The sequence below is a fragment of the Zeus faber genome (assembly GCF_960531495.2).
Source record: "Zeus faber genome assembly, chromosome: 1".
NCBI classification, from domain to species: Eukaryota; Metazoa; Chordata; class Actinopteri; order Zeiformes; family Zeidae; genus Zeus; species Zeus faber.
This window is the reverse complement of record NC_137193.1, coordinates 1,276,109-1,287,020: the sequence shown is the minus strand read 5'-3', so window position 1 is coordinate 1,287,020 and position 10,912 is coordinate 1,276,109.

Genomic DNA, 10,912 nt, shown 5'->3' with positions numbered 1-10,912 from the left:
TGCTGTATATCTCACAAACACTACCTCACTTTATTCACATGCCACTTTAATGCACATATCTGTATATATATTAATAGCCTATCCCATATACATAAGTCTATTCCCTTTATTCTATTTTGTACCCCCACTCTGCATTACCCTTGAGTTCATATTTTATTATATATTTTATTTTATTCTATAGTATTCGACTTACTGCATTACATTTTAGGAATTAGTTAGTTAATCAAGTAGAAATTTTTATGTTGCTATTGTGTTCAATTTAGAACAAATCACTGGGTGCGCTGCATTGACATTTCACTGCATATATAAAAAAAGTATGTATGTATATGTATTTATATGTATGTGACGATTAAACCTCTTGAAATCTTGAAACCTTTGCAACCACTATGCAATGCAAGTGCAATTTTACAACAGCAGATAGCATAGTTGTCCCTTTAGCGGGATTTAAACAGAACCTTTTCCACTATGTTACATTTGTATAAACATTGTATAAACAGTATATAGAAACAATCCCTTTAATGTGAATTATCAAAGGTGTTTAGATGACAAGCAACAGACTTTGGAAGGTTTTATTAAAAAGGCAAAGTCCCAGAACAAGAAAACACAAGAATTTGACCATATTATTCTATTTGTCCATCCCAGTTCCCACTAATGAAATATGTAATATATGACTAGATTCTAAGCATAAAAATAGTTGATATATACAGAAAATACATAAACTACAAACTATACAATTCAAAAAGTGAATGAAATATCCTTTGTTTTAAATATCACACAAGTCGATAGATTCTATCAGTCAACAAACCATAATATATTTAAAAAGCATTGCATAAAAGTATTACATCATGGCAAAACCAAAACTTAACTGTTATTTTATTTCTTGCAAATTCATGATTGTCTGACAGTTTAACACATTAGGAAACTATGCTTTATGGTTTACTACATTTATTTAAAGTTGACATTTGTTTTTTCCAAACAAAAACAGGTGCATTATGTTGTATATTGTATATATTAACACATTAACTATTGCCTGTGATTGGTGATAACTGTGTTTGCTTTACAGTAGAACCCTGTCAGGACAACTAACCGAGTTCCTTCTGAAGAACAGCTGTATTGACACCTCCGTTCAGAAGGGTGGGATCCAGGGATGTGCCTGGCTGTTTGGAACAATGTGGTCACACAACTCATCAGGGAGACGCCCGAAGGCAAGGGAGACCTGACTGTTGTGGCTGGACATTGCAAATGCATACGGATCCATACCACACAAACTTGTTGATCTTGCCCTTTATCGACATCATGTTCCCAGCAAAATCAAGGACCTATTTCTGGACTATTACGGTGACTTCAGTATAAGAGTCACTGCTGGGTCCAGCACATCCTACTGGCATTGGCTTGAGAAAGGCATTAAAACCGGCTGCACCATCTCAGTCATCCGTTTTCGCCCTCGTCATGAACATGGTTGTCAAATCAGCAGAGGTAGAATGCAGGGGCCCTTTGCCCAAGACTGGAGTGCGACAGCCCCCAATAAGAGCATTCATGGACGACCTGACTGACATCCTTACTACTACATCTGTCATAGATAGGAGGTAGATACTCCAAGGCCTAGAGAACCTTATCAACTGGGTAAGGATGAGCTTTAAACCAACAAAATCAAGGTCTCTATTGCTTGGGAAAGTTAGTGGACAAGTCCCGGTTCTCCCTGACCGGACCCACCATCCCGTCCATTACAGAGCAACGATGCTGCTTCCATCCAGAAAACCAGCAAAGACATCGGTGACAAAAGAGGCTTGCCGGGGAGGTTCAAGGCCTGGATTTGATAGCATTCCATACTACCCTAGATCCTGTGGTCTTTGCTGGTGTGTGCAGTGCCCATAAAGACAGTTGAGGCCCTGGAGAGGAAGATCAGCAGCTACTTGTGAATATGGCTAAGCCTATGAGTAGTGCTGCTCTGTATGGCACCATAAAAATCCTCGAGCTCCTGATCAGTGGCCTAGCTAAGAGTTTGTGGTGTCATGGACTGGGGAAGCTCTCCAGTACAGAGAATCCAGGGATCTAAAAGTGGCATCTGCCGGCATCCAGGTTCGAACAGACAGGAAATGGAGCACAAACAAATCAGAAGGCATTGATGGGGTCCGTAGCAACAGGGTGTGCAGGCATAGGCTACTTCCCGATGACCAGGGTCGACAACGTCCAGGGCAAAGAGCGACAACATCTCGTTTAGGAAGAAGTCTGGGCAGGCGTGGAGGAAGTAAAAGCCAGCAGGATGGTAGGGACGGGACAGCACAGAAGGATCCTCTTCCAGAACAACGAGGGCAGGAAGGGGTCTCACTTTAGCCCCAGATGTGAAGGTTTGCTGGACTTGCTAGGACAGCATAGACAGCTTGGACCAAGAACCTGATGCGATGAAAGTCTGCTTGCCAGATGTTGGACCGGGTGATCTTTGGCTGCAGTACACTTTCCCATCAAGTCCATGCTCCCACCTCCTTAGCAGCTGCCCTAAAGCCCTTGGGGATGGGTGCTATCGCTGCCGCCATGACCAGATTCTTAAGGTAGTCGCCGAGAGTAAGGCCACGACCATCAACACCAACAAGGGCCACCACCAGCCAAAGACCATCACGTTCCTCAAAGCCGGGGAGAAGCCCGACTTACAACCAAGAGCCAAGTCTGGTCTATTCACCACTTCCACGGACTGGCGACGAGAAATGAACCTGGGCCAGTAGACATGATCATCGTTTCAGAGTCCATCAAGAAACTGATCATGCTGGAACTGAAAGAGCCCTGGGAAATGCATATGGACAAGGTCTATGAGAGGAACCGCACCAAGTAGCAGGAGCTTGTGAAACAGTGCAGAAGGCAAGGCTGGGGAACTCGCTGCGAGCCTGTGGAGGTGGGCTGCCGAGGATTAAACCAAGGAGGTTTAATCAGCAGTTTGGACGCAGTGATGTGTCTTCAGCTGCGAGGACCAAGTGAAACTCTTCAAACACTGTGGGCAGCGGTACGGTTTAGCTCCTGTGTGAATACGCTGATGTCGTGTGACTTTATTTTGTGCATTAAAGCTCTTTCCACATTGCTCACAGTGATATGGTCTCTCCCCTGTGTGAATGCGCTGATGTAGTTTGAGTTTATTTTGTGCATTAAAGCTCTTTCCACACTGCTCACAGCGATAGGGCTTCTCCCCTGTGTGAATGCGCCGATGAACATCAAGATCAGCTTTTGCGTTGAACCGCTTTCCACACTGCTGGCAGTGATACGGTTTCTCTCCTGTGTGACAACGCTGATGCTCCGTAAGTTTATTTTTTACATAAAAGCTCTTTCCACACTGTTCACAGTGATATGATCGCTCTCCTGTGTGAATGAGCTGGTGCCTGTCCAGAACACTTTTTTTCCTGAAACTCTTGGCACACTGCAGACACTGGTAGGGTCTCTCTCCTGAATGAATGCGCTGGTGTACTTTTAGCTGACTTTTTGTAGTACAAGTCTTCTCACACTGGTCACAGTGGAATGACTTCTCTCCGGTGTGGACAGTCTGATGTGCTTTGAGTCGGCATGGCCACCTGAAGGTTTTCCCACACAGGTCACAACTGTGATTTCCTGGTGTGTCTTTCTGGGTCGGGGTGGCTCCGGAGGTTCCTATTGGCTGGGACACTGCAAAGGGGAGGAGACTCTGTGCTCTGATCTCTCCACTTCTCAGGTGTTGGAAGTAAAGCTCGCTGTGACTCTTTTTAATGTGTTCCAATCCCAGAGTCCAGGCCGACTGGGATTTCACTCCTTGAAGAAGAAGAAGAAGAAGAAGAGGGAGAAAACAAAGCGATTACAAAATGTCTGAAAGGGCTCCAGTAACTTAAGATGTTGAGTCAAAAGAGTGTAGCCACACAAATACAGTACGTATACATTTCATCTTTGGAATAATGCTTCTTCAGTACCACTGGATCTTCAGTCAACAATCACAAAATGCGTAAACAGCAATGGCATTACATTACATTTTACATTTAGTCATTTATCAGACGCTTTTATCCAAAGCGACTTACAAGGGAGAATAACATTCAAGCTACATTGCGACAGAGAAATTAGTGTAACAATAAATACTGCTAGGTAGTGCTAAGTAATTGTAGGTTAGGAGAGGAGGTACTCTCTGAAGAGCTGGGTCTTCAAGTGCTTCTTAAAGACAGAGAGGGAGGTCCCTGCTCTGGTCATTTTTGGCAGCTCGTTCCACCAACGTGGAACTACAAATGAGAACAGCCTGGATTGCCATGGCTGTACGGCCGGCAGAGCCAGGCGACGCTCATTTGATGAACGCAGCATCCGGGGGGAAACATGTGCTTTTACAATGGCATAAGAGAATCCGAGTACTAGTCCATGTATTTCAGTTAAAAAACATGCTCACCTCCAATAGGAGAGTTGTGTGGTTTGGGTTGGACATGCTTGAGCGACTCATGCCCCACAGCCTGCAATTCTAACCCCACAGACAAAACGAGTGCAGATTAAGCGCTAAGTTGAGTGGGGCATGGGTGAGTGTTGAGTGAGGCGCAGCCAGGGGGGGCCCCTGCCAGCTGTGCCTGACAGCCCCTGATGCTGGGTGATATCTAGCCTGCTGCAGACCAGCGGGGCTGCGGAGAGCGCTCCCGGGTGCCTTCCGAGGCCCCTGTTTGACGGCTCGCCCTCGTGAGGTTGAGCCCTGGCTTCTCTTTGGCTTTGGCTTTGTTGCCCCATGGCCCGGCACGGTCTGTGAGCCGGAGCCCTGCGCTAGACATTCTGCTGATGATCGTGGGGTATATTTCCCACTTTCATTAGATTCAATTCAACTATTTGTCATTGCATAGAGTTCAAGTACTCAGAGAACAAAATGCTTTTCTGTGAATTTTACCCATCCTAGTAACTGATGTGTCTAGGAGCAGTGGGCTGCCATGTAGCGGCGCCCAGGGAGCAGTGAAGGGGTTAAGTGTCTTGCTCAAGGACACATCAGCACGCTACCAAGAGGAGCTGGGAAGCCGGATCACCACATCAGTAGAATTACTGGACATTCTGGTCAAAGACGCACTCTCCCTTGTACACATAATGACAGACGAGGTGGGAGGGACCTGGACTTTGCACAGTTACAGATTATTATCTGTCTAATGTGCGTTCACTGTTCTACAAACTGGATTAACTTAAATTGAACTTTATTGCTGATCACATATGAATTGATTTGCTTACTTTAACCAAAACATTTAGAATGAATTACTTTGTTATTAAAAAAATAATACAATATAATGGCAATTTCAGGATTTGAATAATGTCTTTTTTACATTCTAATTATATTAAAATTTTGTTCCTGCAGCCTTAATGGACACTACCCCAGTACTTTTCATTATGACAGCATACATCACATAGTACACATTACATCTGAACCCTTTAGTCTCTTTGAAGATAATGCTTTCACACATACAACTTAAGGTAAGTTGATGAAAATTATGCACTTTCCATTATAATTGTACTTTGACAAAGTTTTTAGGTCACCAAGGCACGAATGCTTCAAAGTATTGAAAATGCTGACCATTGTAGTACATATAGTATCCAGGGCTTGACATTAAGCTTTTTAAGGCACTTGCCCTTCAGCCACTTCTCTTAAAAAGTGTGTTTGGAAACATCTCATAATAGATGTTTTACTTGCCACATAGAAAAATGTTCTTGTTTAAGTAAAGCAAATTCAAGTAAATGTACTTAATTTTTTAAATTAGGCAAATTTAAAACGTAGGCCTATTAAAAATAATTATAAAACCAACAAGGATTTTGACAATTATTATTATTTGTTAACATACAAAACATGCAATTACAATTACAATAAATAAGGTATATATAGACAGTAAAGTTTATTACGGGTGGGGTGATATTTTATGCACCAATTTGTACATAGAAATTTAAACACTATTTTTTTTCTGCCTCAATTTATGGTTGGGGGAAGGAAAACACAAAACAGTTTTTTATTGCATCCTCGCCCGAAATCTAACTCGCAAAACGCAATCCTAGCTGCTAAACAATAACTATTTAGAGGTATAGATCTCTCCAGTGAACAAAGCTCAATGAGAATTCTAACTGAACCATTGAAATGCTCTTCACTCCATTAGAAGACAGTGGAGCAAGAAAGTATTGGAAATATAACATTTAAATGAAAACAATAAGATGTGTTTTTGCTTTTATTATAATTGTATAATTTGTTTTAGAGGCCAGATTGAGATGGTTTGGACACGTGTGGAGGAGAGATGAGAGTTACATTGGGAGAAGGAGGCTGAGGGTGGAGCTGCCAGGCAAGAGAAAAAGAGGAAGCCAAAGAGAAGCTTGATGGAGGTGCTGAGGGAGGACATGCAGGCGGGTGGTGTCAGGGAGGAAGAGGCAGAACACAAGGTGTTGGAGGCAGATGATCCCCTGTGGTGACCCCTAACTAACTATGCAAATGTCCCCGTTCTGGGACAAATAAAGGTTCATCTTATCTTATCTAATCTTAACGGGAGCAGCCCAAAGAATAGAAGAAGAAGAAGAAGAAGAAGAAGCTATCAAAGCCTCATGTTCCGTTGAACATTATTATCCTATCCTTGATATTACAATCCAAATCATATCCATAAGGTGAACTGCTCTTATGGAGCGTGTACGAGTGCATGCCGGCACTTCTCACAAGCTGCCGGTCTCCGTTCTGCCCTCTCAAGTGGACAAATCAACTGGACATGCAATCATTAACGCGCAATCACATTCATATAATTTAGCTTATTTTATTGAATGGGGAATCAACAATTAATGAAGTTTCTACTTGTTGACATTGATCGGGTCAACAGCTTGGTAGGATAAAAAATAAAAACTTACCTGACGGAGGATCTGCGGTCTCCTCCCGACCTCCGTCACTGTCCTCAGTGTCAGTTTGAGAGGAGTGTGAAGAGAAGAGCTGCTCAGCACCAGCTGGTTGTAAAGCAGCAGCTGGATCTGAGCTACTGGCTGCTTCTGACACTCCCCAGTCCTCTCCATCAGCTTGTGTTTCCATCTGTTGAGTTGAGGTGCTGGCTACAGCTTCTGCCTCTCTCTCCTCCTCAGTTTGGCGCTGATGAAGCTGGGACCACTGAGCGCACTCTTCATCATGTTCAGTCTTCACGGGGAACTCCTCCTCTTCCTCTTTAATGTGCGGGGGCCCCGGCTCCTCCTGGCCCAGACCGGGGCCCTGCTCCTGCTGCTCAGGGGGAAGCTCCTCTTTACAGACAGAGAGCTGCTGGAGCTCTGGAGGCAACGCTGAAATGCAGACACAGAAAGATGAGTGAAACCTCAAGATTGAGATCTCATTACACAATAGTGAGCTCAGCACAGTGGTTGAAAAACACTGGTTTAAAAGATAAATGCATCATCCCATTGGAGTCGGAAAGTAACAAGCAGTTTAGTCAGAACTGACTCAGTAGAAGATCTTGGAGGGAGAGGGAAAAAAAACAGTTACCTGACGGAGGTTCTGCCGTCTCCTCCCAACCTCCGTCACTGTCTTCAGTCTCAGTCTGTGGATCCACTTCTACTTCTACTTCTACTACTTGTGTTTCCATCTGTTGAGTTGAGGTGCTGGCTACAGCTTCTGCCTCTCTCTCCTCCTCAGTTTGGCGCTGATGAAGCTGGGACCACTGAGCGCACTCTTCATCATGTTCAGTCTTCACGGGGAACTCCTCCTCTTCCTCTTTAATGTGCGGGGGCCCCAGCTCCTCCTGGCCCAGACCGGGGCACCGCTCCTGCTGCTCAGGGGGAAGCTGCTGGAGCTCTGGAGGCAACGCTGACAAACAAACACAGGGAGGAAAACTAGGACTCAGTCAAACATTTGAGCATTTGAACCTTGTTCCCACATTGTTATGAAGGACAGCCACATTCAAACACAGAGACCTTGATGAAACACTAGAGCCACATACATATACTTACTTTCATACATATATGCAGTGAAATGTCAATGCAACGCACCAGGTGATGCACAAATGTTCTAGACTGAACACAATAGCTTCCTTATTTCTACTTGATTAACTGACTGATTCCTAAAACCTAATGCAGAGTGGGGGTACAAAGTAGAATTAAAGGGAATAGACTTATGTATATGGGATAGGCTATTATGTAAATACAGATATTTGCATTAAAGTGGCATGTGAATAACGTGAGGTAATGTGTGTGGAGACATACAGTACAGTATACAACAGTACAGCAAAGCAATACAGTAACACGCAATAGAACAGCAGGACAGCACAGTATGCAGTAACTCAGAACAGTGATACAACATACAGTACAGTAGGTAGTGGAGCCTATGTGTGTGTCTCAGTGAGGACCCCTGGTGAGGTCAGCGTTGACAGTTCTTATGTCTTGATGTAGAAACTCCGTCTCAGTCTCTGTTCTCGCTGTGTGACTGTGGAGGCTCTTGCTCGAGTGCAGCAGCTGGACAGTCCGTTGTTGTGGTGGTGAGGATTCTTCATGATGCTGCAGCTCTGCTACTACACCTCCAGGGGATGGTAGCTCAGGCGGTAGAGCTGGTGGTCTAGTGATCTAAAGGTTGCTGGTTGGATCCCAGGCTCCTCCTGCTAGCATGCTGTAGTGTCCTTGAGCAAGACACTTAACCCCTAATTGCTCCTGATGGCTGCGTCCGTCGGTGATTGAACAATTGAAAGTCGCTTTGGATAAAAGCGTCTGATCAATGTAATGTAATTCCAGTGGTACGTTGGGCTGAGCACACCACCCTCTGCAGGGCCCGCCTGTCCTGAGCAGTACAGTTCCCAAAGCAGGCAGTGATGTTGCCTGTCAGGATGCTCTCCACCGCTCCACAGTAGAAGGACTTGAAGATCCTCACCCAGACCCTGAGTTTCCTCAGCTGCCTGAGGTGGTAAAGACGCTGCCTCGCCTTTCTCACCAGAGTGTCTGTTTGTAAAGTCCATGTTAAATCCTCTGTGATGTGGACTCCCAGGTACTTGAAGCTGCTCACCCTGTCGACAAAAGTCCATTAATCACCAAGGGCGCATGCGTCCTCGGTTGTAATCCTCTCCTAAAGTCCACAATCAGCTCCTTGGTTTTGCTGACGTTCAGGTGGAGGCTGTTGTCCTGGCACCAGAGTGACAGGTCAGCCACCTCCTCGCGGTAGGCCTTCTCATCGCCGTTGATCAGGCCACCACCACGACGGTGTCGTCAGCAACCTTGATGATGGTGTTGGAGCTGGACCTGGCCACACAGTCATGTGACTACAGGGAGCACAGTAGGGGCTGAGGACGCATGTCATGCTCGGACACTGAGAGTGCGCGCTCATCCCCAGCGGTGTAACTCCAATTAGCCGGCTAGCTGGTTAGAACAGGTCTTCAGTGCTGTTGCCAGACTCAAACTGCGCATAAAAGGAGTTCAGTTCGTTGGCGAGGGAGGCGTCCACACTTGTGTCTGGGGAGGAGCTGCTGTTGTAGTTCATAATAGTCCGCAGCCCCTGCCACAAGCGTCTGGTGTCCCGTTGCTCCATCTGTCGCTCCACTGTGTCTCTGTATGTCCGTTTGGCGTCCTTCACCGCCCTCCACAGATTGCATGACGCCGCTTTGCTATTCTCCATATTTCCGGATACAAGACCATCGTTGTAAGCGGCCGTACGAGCATTCAGAGGGCCATAGATGGATTTATCGACACCTGGTTTCTGGTTCGGGAATATACGAACTTTAACCGCTAACGTAGCAATGAAGCTCACAGCTACTTCTGTAAACTCGCTGACGTCAATGGAACTCTATTGGAACATGTCCCAGTCTACGTCAGTAAGAGCGTCCTGAAGCGCAGCCTCTTATTTGTCCAACCACCGCTTTACGTCCCTTGTCACCACCGGTTCCCACACGATGCACGGCTTGTAAACAGGAACCACTGAAATCGCCGAGTGATCTGATTTCCCGAAAGCAGGGAGTGAGACGGTCTTGTACCCGTTCTTTTACTGTATGTAGCAGCGGTCCAAAGTTCTATCTCCCCTGGTGGCACACGTGATTGGTTGATGGAAATTAGGCAGAACTTTTTTAAGGTTTGCCTTGTTAAAGTTCCCAGCCACCACCACAGCCGCGTGGGGATGTTTGTTTTGAACTCCGCACAACACATCATTAGGTCCGATAGTGCTGTGTCGGTGACTGCTTGCGGTGCAATATAAACGGCTGTGATGATGACCGTGATGAATTCCGGAAGGTAGAATGGCAGCATGAAATGGTCAGCTGTTGCAGGTTCTGCGAGCAGGAGCGGGAGAGAGTCTTGATGTTGTTGGAGTTACACCAGGGGCTATTTATCATGAGGCAGACGCCTCCACCCTTGGATTTCCCCGACTCTTCCGACCTGTCGGCGTGGAACACTGAGGACTCGGCTGGACGTACGGCGTGGTCCGGCACCAGCGGGTTCCCCCATGTCTCCGTCAGGCAGAGGACGCAACAGTTTCTCGTATCCGGTTGGAATTTTATCCTCGCTCGAAGATCATCAATCTTGTTCTCCAGGGACTGGACGTTGGCAAGAAGGATGTTTGGCAGAGGTGGACGGTAAGGTTGCGTCCTAATTCAGACCCCAAGCCGCCTCGTTTACCACTATGCTTCTTCTGTGGGCCCACCCGTAGAATGGCTCCATTGTTGAGACCATTGGCACATAAAATCTCTGGCCGCCACTCTGGATCCGCCGACACAAAGTCCCAAAGTTGTTCTTTCAGTGAAACTTTTATATCCACGCGTGAATTGCGGCCATAGGAGATCACTGCCGATGATTTTTCGGCGGACGTGGTGATAAAAAACGAAAAAAAAAAAAATACTGAAATGTGCGTAGTCGACACGGAGCGGCTACGCAGGCGGCCGCGAGGGGCGGCCGCGGGGGGCGGCCGCAACGGGCAGCCGCAGGAGGCGGCCCCGCTATTTTACTGTGATTTACTGTGTCCTTACTTACACAGTAA